Genomic DNA, 10190 nt, shown 5'->3' on the forward strand with positions numbered 1-10190 from the left:
CTTCCTCCTCTCCTCTCTTCTCTCACTCGCTCGCGGCCTCTCCTTTGCTTTTTTCAACACGCATAATTGAATGTGACGTGGCTATTATTAAGGGTGCCTGTAGACACTTGCGAGCTATCGGCACGCTAGGATAAAAGCGGTGGGCCACCACCTGTCGGCGGTCCAGTCGGCACGCGAGTTAATTATAGGTCTCTGGTCGGTATTTCGCCTACGATAATATACTATTTTTGTAATTTTTCAAAAACGAATATTATTTTTCAATTTTTCTTTAAATTAATATTATTTGAAAAATCTAACATGTATCGTCTGTTTGGTATTCGATGACAGTACATCCTTAGGACCACATTTTAAATGAAGAAATTTCAAATGAAGCAGCTGGACTCTCGCAAAAACACCGAAATCACCTTCATACGTAGCCTAGAAAATATCTTGACAGTACGGTCGATGTATCTTGTTTTACCAAGGCAATACAATGCACTAGTAACATCGGACGGTTTAAAATCATTATCAATGGTGGGTATTAAATCGTTACTGATTACTCAGTATTGATGTTCAGTGATTATCAGTGTTGAGTCTGAAACTGACACTAAAAGTAGGCATCGTTATCGGTTTGTGACTCCAACCGGAAATGATGGCTCTTAAAAAAAATGAAATGAGTAGGCTCCGCACGGCCACTCGGCTACCCGCCCACCGTCACGCTCCCATGTGGCCGCTCAGGCCTCGCCGTGCCTCCACTTTGATATATGAGATCAAATTTTCTCTATTTCACACAAGCAGAAACACATATACATAAGATCAAATAATCATATGATATTTTTCTCTCTTTATACCACAAATCAAGTTATTCAAACTAGATTTACAAATAATTTGAACTAACACTCCACAATTTAGCTACACAAATGGAAGAAGAAATCCACATGCTCTGCGTCCGTCACGTTGTCCATCCAACCACTGGTCTGCTATGTTCAGCTAGCTCGATAACCAACATGTAGTCAAGAACCAATGTTCCTGTTCGATGACGTGTGAGTGCGGGTTGGTCCAGTCCAGCATGAACGTGGTGACGAAGACCGCGGCCTGGGCCTTCTCTGGCAACGCCTCTGCGGCGAGCGAGATGCTCATGCCGCCGAAGCTGTGGCCGACCAGGACCGCCCTCTCCCCCGCCAGGAGCGCGCGGAGCAGTTTGAGCAGCGGGCGCGTGTAGTCCTTGAAGGTTGGCGCGTCGCGGAGCAGGCACTTGTCAGTGCCCAAGGCCGCGAGGTTTGGTGCATCCACGCATGCGGAGCAGCGTGCTGACCGGAAGAAAATTATATGAGATCGGGTCTCACAGAAAGACTCACATCTCTATATGACACATGTTCTCTACTTCTCTCACATGTGTTCAATCAGACTGTTGGATTCAGAACGAACGGTGTGGATCAGGGTCTCATGGAGAACTTTCTGTAAAAGGTCTCATATAATTTTCTTTCGTGGTGACCAGGTACTAGCACCACCCGTCGTGGTCTGTGCCGTGCACCAGAAATCTGCGTCGCTCGCTTGCCATTCCTAGATCAAGACATTGGAGAGATCGAGAGAGAGGGTGAGGAGATCGAGAGAGAGGAGAGACCTTACCTCTTGCGTCGGGAGTCTGAGACTTAGAAAAAATCTCAGACTCGAGCTTGGTTGCGAGAAAAAGACCGATTGAATAGAAATTTTAGGTCTGCATCATTAGTGATGGTTCCTAGCTAGAATAGGTACTGATACTGATTATCAGTGCTGGTTCGTGTTACAAATTGGCACTGATAGTTTGGTATCAGTGCCGGTTCTTAGTGGCTCTATTATGATTCTGGCGTAGGAGTTTAAGAACTGGCAGTGATATATTTGCACTGCCGGTTCTTGTACAACCAGCAATGATGAGACGCTATTTATAGCCGGTTCTAAAATAGTGATGACATCCTCCGCCGTCCAAAGTGTCTCGATCCCCACTTAGGAACGGTGACACTCACTACTACAAAAACTATTTTTTAAGACACCCAATGTTCATTTATATAGGCGGTTCATGTGATAAATCGTGTAAGTAGTAGGTGGGGCCCCATGTGGTTTTGGGCCACCTGTGGAAATTAATTTTCACATGCGGTTACTTATGTTAGTTATCTGTGGAAACAACTCCATTTCTATAGGTGGTTCACATAAGGAATCCCTTATGAAAAATAATAATTTTTACATGATGTTTCTTATGTAAATCACATGTGATAATGGAGTCTATTTCCATATACGGTTCACATAAGAAACCGCATGTAGAAATGATTATTTTTCACAGACGGTTCCTTATGTGAACTGCCTGTAGAAATAAAACTATTTATATAGATGGTTACATAAGGAACTATCTATGAAAATTAATTTTTATAGGCGGTCCCTTATGTGAACCGTGTGTGATAATATTTCTATAAATAGTTCCTCCTAGAGGGGAGCTCTATTCAGACAAAGCTTACTGTGTCTGAACAGTAGAGCTCAAAGATGGCTGCAGATTTTGAAAATAGAGAGGGGAAGGTTATGTTTTTGAATTTCTTGGAAGACCATCTAAGGTAAGGGTATCTCATCCCTAGCTAGCATCTTTTTGAAGTTTAGATTTAGATTTAATGCTTAATTAGGGTTTATAGATGTGATCTAGGGATGATCATGGTTCTAGCCATTTAGATCTTTGAATTAGCTAAAATTTATGACCAATATTGATTCAATTATGTAGATTCACATGATTCTAACATTATATTTCAAAAATGTAGCTGGAATTTGATGTTTTTAGTCTCTAGGAGGTTTTATCATGAATGGAAAATTTTGGATATATCTAGGTCTAGATCTAGATTTAGATGTAGAGGGAGAGAGAGAGTAATGAATCCATATTGTCTTGAGTCAATTTTTCCCATTGTAGATTCAATTGTATAGACATATTATAATCATAACAAGCCCAATTTTTTTTCCTTTTTTAAAAATATCTTTTTATTATGATTTTCTTATTAATTAATTTATGTACCTAATTTTGCGGTAAGTTAAAGATGGACAGAGCATAGATGTACAACGCGCCATGACATGGACAAATATACATCAAAGGACTCTTTAATTTTATTGAAGCCATCGAGGATGACGCTTTGACTAAGAAGACAAAGGAAATGCATTTTTCATGTTCTGACTACAAGAACAAGAAATTGTCAGACAAATCAACCATAATTAAATCACACTTGATCTTGAGAGATTTTGTCGAGAATTACACATGTTGGTTCAAACACGACAAACAATGTACATGCGAACCAAATGATGACATCGCTGCTAATCAAGTGGATGGTGATGATGAGGGAGTCGAAGGCGACACTGATGTTATGATGGATGATAATGCTAATTTCGACCTGGAGGAAATGTTGCATCACACAGAACCGTATGTTTTAAGAGACATGAGGGGTTTAGATAATTTTGATGCATTATAGAATGTATCGAAAGAACTTTTGTATGAGGAATCAAAAGGGAGTGATAAGGATTTTACAGTGTTGCATTCGGTGCTTGAACTTCTAAGGTTGAAGGCTAGCAATGGATGGTCCGACAAGAGTTTCTAAGATCTATTGAGTCTCTTGAAAAACATGCTTTCAAAGTCTAACTCCTTGCCCACCACCACTTATCAGACGAAGAACCTTATCTGCCCTTCGTCATTGGATGTGCAAAAAATACATGTGTGTCCAAACCACTATATCCTCTACCGTAAAGAGTACGAAGCCTTCGATAGATGCCTAATGTGCAATACAAGTCGGTAAAAAGAGGAATGATGATTGTAAGGATGAAGATGTTTCTGCCAATACGAAGAAGAAGAAGAGTAATGCTGGTCGTGATGAAGAAGACCCTTCTTCCAACACGGAGAAGAAAAGAAGAAGTCTTGCCATGGTGATGTGGTACCTGCCAGTGATCTCCCACTTGCAGCGTTTGTACTCGAAACCTAGTGACTCTAAACTGATGCGTTGGCATTTTGATAAGCACAAGAAGGATGGAACTAAGCTTTGACACCCCGCTGATACTAGCCAATAAAAAGTTTGATGCAATGTATCTAGATTTTGCTAAAGAACAAAGGAAGTAAGGTTCGCGTTGAGTACTGATGGAATAAATCCTTTCAGTGACATGAGCACCTCACATAGCACTTGGCCAGTGGTCCTGACCATCTACAACCTTTCTCCATGGCTATACATGAAACATAAGTATTTTATGCTATCTATTCTTATTCAAGGATCAAAACAAAATAGCAACGATATAGATATGTTTCTAGAACCATTGATGGAAGATATGACGAAATTGTGGAACGATGGGGTCTAGGTGTGGGATGAGTTCCGACAACAATACTTCATACTGAAAGCCATAATTTTCGTTATCATCAGTGACTATCCCACCTTTTTTCCCTATCAGGACAGGTTGAAGGGAAGTAATAATGTGTAGTATGTTTGGATGAAACAACGTATGTGTACCTTCCGTACTCACAGAAGGTAGTGTACACGCGACACAAATGGTTCTTACTCAAAACTCACAAATATCGCAAGATGAAGAAACATTTTGACAATATGATTGAGCAAGGTACTGGCCTAAAACCTCACGGCGGGGCACTAGTGTTTGAAATGGTCAAGTGCATCAAGGTTGTTTTTGGGAAGTCGCCGAAGGGTAAAAAGAGGAAGAAAAGTGAGACACCGACCGACTTGCTGTAGAAGAAGAAGCTAATTTTCTTTAAGTATTTGTCATACTGGAAGGACTTGGACGTTCACTACAACATCGATGTCATGCACGTTGAGAAAAATATGTGTGATAGCATCCTTGGCCTCTTACTGGACGTACCAGGTAAGACAAATGATGGAATCAACTTACGTAAGGACTTGGTACATTTTAAAATCAGGCTAGAGCTACACCCTGAAGACAGACCAAATGGGAAACATTACCTTCCCCGGCTAACTACTCTCTAACACCTGAGGAGAAAAAGACACCATGTAAGTGCTTACGTGGGGTGAGAGTTCGACTGGTTACTCATTCAACATCAAGAAACTAGTTTCGATGAAAGATTTGAAGCTAATCGGCAAGAAGTCTCACGATTGTCATGTGATGATGACACAGATGCTTATTATTGCAATCAGGGGTATTAAGCCAAGATACATAAAGATGGTCATCACACGGTTGTGTCACTTCTTCAACGCAATTACACAAAAGGTGATCGATGCTAAAAAATTGGATGCTCTACATAGTTACTTGGTAAAGACTCTGTGTCAACTTGAGATGTGCTTCCCTACATCCTTTTTCGATGTCATGGTACACCTCTTGGTTCACATCATGAATAAGATAATTACATTGGGCCATGTATTCTTACATTAGATGCATGCGTTTAAGCGTTACATGGGCATTCTCAAGGGCTATGTATGGAATCATGCTCACCTAGAGGGTTCCATAATTGAGGGCTATAGTACCAAGGAAGTCATTGAGTGTTGCATCGTTTACATAAAAGATGCAAAACCGATTGGTGTACCTGTATCTCAACATGAGGGGAGGTTGTCTAGGAGAGGGACCAAAGAAAAGAAAAAATTCATCGATCATGATTACAAAGCAATGGAAGAAGCATATTTCACTATCTTGCAGCAACTCAAGATAGTGGAGTCGTACGTCGAGCAACACCTGGATGAGCTTCACATAGAAAATCAAGGCCGCTCAGATGTTTGGATCTTGAAAGAGCACAAACGTCACTTCACCACATGGTTCAAGAACCAAAACCTTCCAGATGGTGAATCCGTAGAGAAAAAAAATGAAAATGTTGGCTTGTAGGCTATCAAGTTTAGTTACGTCATGGCAAGCATATGACATTAATGACTACACGTTTTATACCAAAGTAAAGGAAAAGAATAGCGCAGCCCAAAACAACGGCGTTCGGATAGAAACCTATGACACAACAGGGGAAAATATCACCTACTACAGGTTCATAGATGAAATCTGGGAACTCGACTATGGAGTGAATCTGCAGATTCCAACCTTTCAGTGAAAATGGGTCAAACACAAATGGCATGGTGGTGGACAACTATGGGTTCAGAACTATCGACCTCAGCATTGTAGTCCACAAAGATGACCCATGGGTACTCGCTGATCATGTCATATAGGTTTTCTATATAAAGGACCTCACGAATGAAAAGATGCAAATAGTTGTTGCCGAAAAACAAAGAATTATCAAAGTTGAGAATGTGGAGGATGAGGAAGAATACAATCAGTTGGATGACGTGCCGCCTTTCGGAGATCCAGAAAAGATCAAACTTGTAGAAGCAATTGTCGATAGATCTGTGATGCCCTACATACGCCTTGATGGTGTAGGAAAAAATAGTGAAATGTTATGTAACTTAATTTCTAATGTGATTTTCATGTTATGCAACTTATTTTTCAATATGACATTCATGTTATGTAACTTAATTTCCAATGTAATTATTGGTTCCCAAAAGTGACAAAAAATGAGAATGTCTAATAGACCTGCCAAAAACATATTTAAAATGATTGTATACGCATTGCCTTATATAACAAAAATATGTAATACAACAATATGATATAATATATGAGATTGTTTTAAATATATGCATATAGAATTTGTAATAGAAGAATATTTCAAGGGAAATAATAAAAATAAATGTAAAAAGTAAATGCATTTGCACAGGCGGTTTGTTACATCAACCGCATGTGGAAATAAAGTTTTATATATAGTCACGCGCGAGCCCCCTGGAACCCTAGACCCCATTGGTTGTCTCTCCTCTGCGCCATTAGGCTGCCTCTCTAACGTGCCGCCTCCAAGCCGACGCGCCGCCTCTCCGACGCAGCCACGAGCCCGACCTCCTCCTCGTCCATGAGCTCGGCCTCCTCCTCATCCCCGAGCGTCGCCACACCACTGTCAACTTCTTCGCTAAGGACCCGGTGCCCCCCTTTGGTCTCCCTCCTCCGTGCGCTACCGATGCCCAAGGCCTAGTGCCCCCTCTGGTCTCCCTCCTCTGCACTTCTCCAAGGACCCAAGGCCTAGTGCCCACTCTGGTCTCCATCCTCCGCACACCGCTGACGCCTGAGGCCCTCCTCCCGATGCCCTCCTACGTTCACTGTGGTGAGTAGCCATCCCCTCCCAGTAGAGCCATCGTAGCCGGTGCTCTGGCTGAGCCTGTGGACCTTTATTTCTCTATGTGATACCTGGACATCGTGCCGCCGTTCTCTGTGTGTTGCCTGGTCATCGTGCCGTTGAGGGATTTTGCCATTAGGATTTCCCACAGCTCTCAATACTTTATTTTGATCTGTACATGTGTACATTTGACATTTTTAGAAAGAATATAGGGTTAACAGTTTGATCTATTTGAAAGAATATCATTCATCCTTCAAGTTTCCAGTGAGTTATCCAGACATCAACACCTTGAAAAGTCATAATGTATTGGAAGAGAAAATCAGTATGCCTAAATTGCCTCAATTGGTTCACATTTTTGTGTTGAGCCATAGCATAGCATGATCTCTGCTTTATGATTATCTTACATGTGAGAAACAAGGAACACATGAAATTTAGATAAGATATTGTTTATTGGATCTACTATAAATTAAACTTCCTTTCCCAATTGACATGCATGTGTATTAGTGCCTTTGAACATCCATTGTTTTCCATCCACTGTTGGTGCATGCATGTCCAGTTATTATTATTTGCCTCGTTGTAAATATATTACCATTTGTATCACAGGGGAGTCTTTTTGTATGATCCTTTCTTTCACGGTTTCACCATCCACTTTATTTCTGAATGTAAAATTGTTGATAAATAGAGTAGCAATGATCCTATAGGAGTGGTTTGGGAGTGCGATGATTTCATCTTCTGAATACATATAGTTCCTTCTCCTTTCAGGGTGGCTTGTAGCACCCGCTGTTGGAGCCACTTGCATGTTACATCATATCATATGGGACATGAGTGCATGCTAGTCAGATTTTCTTTCATCTTGTTTTTATTTTGTTTTATGGGTGTTGTTCAGGGCTGATGTAATAGGTTTACTTAAAAGTGGTGAGTTGCAATAGGCTGCAAGAGGTTATGCCATGGCAATGCGAGCTTAATGGTCATTTGATTCCTTTTGAAATTTGAACTTTTTGTTGATGTCACTTGAACCTCTGGCTGAGCAAAGCAATTGTTGTTGTTGTGTTATGTATTAATTCCAAGGATACTAGTATTCACTTGATTTTGATAAATAGAGTGGAAAACTAACCTAGTTGTGTGTTGAGAACGAATATTTCTTTTAGTTCAAAGTTTGTGTGGCTGTTCCTGAGCATACTTATAGTTTTGTTTCGATCTGAAACATAAAGAGGAATATTCTTACTTGTTGTGGTATGAAGTATGAACAGGCATAGGCCCATACATGTGCTATTTATTCCAAGCAATTGCTGCAATCTTTTTGCATTTTCTTGAAAGTTTGAAGAATTACTTTTAAAGTTCAGGGTGGAATCCTTTGTATCCACTAGTTATAGGGAGATACTTTATAGGATCGTCCAAATCTTTAATCTCAATTAAAGCTGAATACAAAACAAGTCTCATGAGAGAGCCACATCGTTAGAGACTGAATAGTCCTTGATTCTTTTTCTTTCCTCTAGTACCATGGGACAGAAAATGACAGTAACCCCTAAGAAACTAGATAGGGTGGATGCAAGCAGAAGGTTGGATAGGAGTCTAAGCCCCCTTAAGAAACCAGAAGCACATAAGATGCTCGCAATAGAGGGCGCCCTGACACAGCAGATCCTCATAATAGAGGACGCCCCAGCATAGAGGATGCTCGCAATAGAGTGCGCCCCAACATATGATGGGGTGGATGCAAGCAGGAGGTCATATATGAGCCTAAGCCTGCATCAGTCGTTCTCCTCCAACAACAGCGAAAGCTTAGGCGAGTATCAGAGCCTGAGCCCTGTTCCGTGCAACTGAGAGAGGCAACATCGAGAAAGTGACAACGACTACGATCCCGTCGAAGAGGTATTGAGATGAGTCAATACATTTTATACTTTTTAAATGGAGGAATATTTCTTGTTTATGTCAACTCTCCTCTTTTTTCTCTCTCTAGAGGGTGAGGGTGCAAAGACCTTCGTGTTGATCATCTACGCCACAATCTTCTGCTCCCTCTGTGCTCGAAACTTCGAGTCCCTCTAGGGGTACACTGAGACAAAAACAGGACGAGCGAAGCAGAAACAAGTTGCCATCCAGCACTTATACAATAATACGAGTCAGCATTGAAGTGGAGCCTGTTGCACCTTGTGAGGCATGCACCAAATTCCACAACAACTGTGGATTTCTTGTCAAGGGGTACGTCCCAATCACAAAAACTGGATTGGTGGTTGCTGCCGGATGAGACGAAGGAGTTACTATGGGCAACATTACAAAGAACCATCCGATTCCTCTCGGGAATAGAGGAAGTCGTCAAACAAAATGCATTGAAAACTATAGGAAAGAGCTTCTAGGGCTGGAAGAGTGAGCTGAATAATGACATCGTAAAGAAGAATTTGGTACCCTTTTAATAAACACTGAAAGATTACGCCAGACTAATGGGCAAAGTTTGTTTGGCAAAAGACCACACCTGAGGCCATTAAATTGGGTGAATCGTTCAAGCGCCTTGCGAAGAAGAACAAGTACCACCATCACCTGGGCTCGTCTGGGTATGCCACTAAAATTTTTGAATGGAGGAGGCGAGAAGAAGAGACTGTCTGGGCTGGAAAATTGTGATGAACAAAGCAGGAATTAGGTTTACGCTCGATCAGAATGAACTGAGTTTGGGGACTTAGCCTTCAAAATCCCCGAGGCTATGGAAGTGACTCAGACCATTCAAGAGATTGCTAACGAAGGGTCTCTAGAGCCCGACAGGGAGAATGACATGCTTACCAAGGCCCCAGGGAGCAAGGAATACTTGGGTCGCACTCGAGGCATCAGATCAAAAGTAGGCTATAAGCATGGTTTACCAGACGCCGTGGGCTAGTATAAGACCCATCATAGATATAAGAAAACCCTAGCAAAAGAGATACAAGAACATGTTAAGGTCCAATTCATGAAGATGTGGAATGAAAAGGAGATGGAAAAAGCGATGTTAATGATGATAGAGCAACCAACCAACCTAGGCTTTCGGAGCAGTGTCGGGTCCATGCTGGCCGATAACCAGAGATATCCTGTGGAGGATATC

This window comes from Phragmites australis, chromosome 3, assembly GCF_958298935.1.
Source record: "Phragmites australis chromosome 3, lpPhrAust1.1, whole genome shotgun sequence".
NCBI lineage: Eukaryota > Viridiplantae > Streptophyta > Magnoliopsida > Poales > Poaceae > Phragmites > Phragmites australis.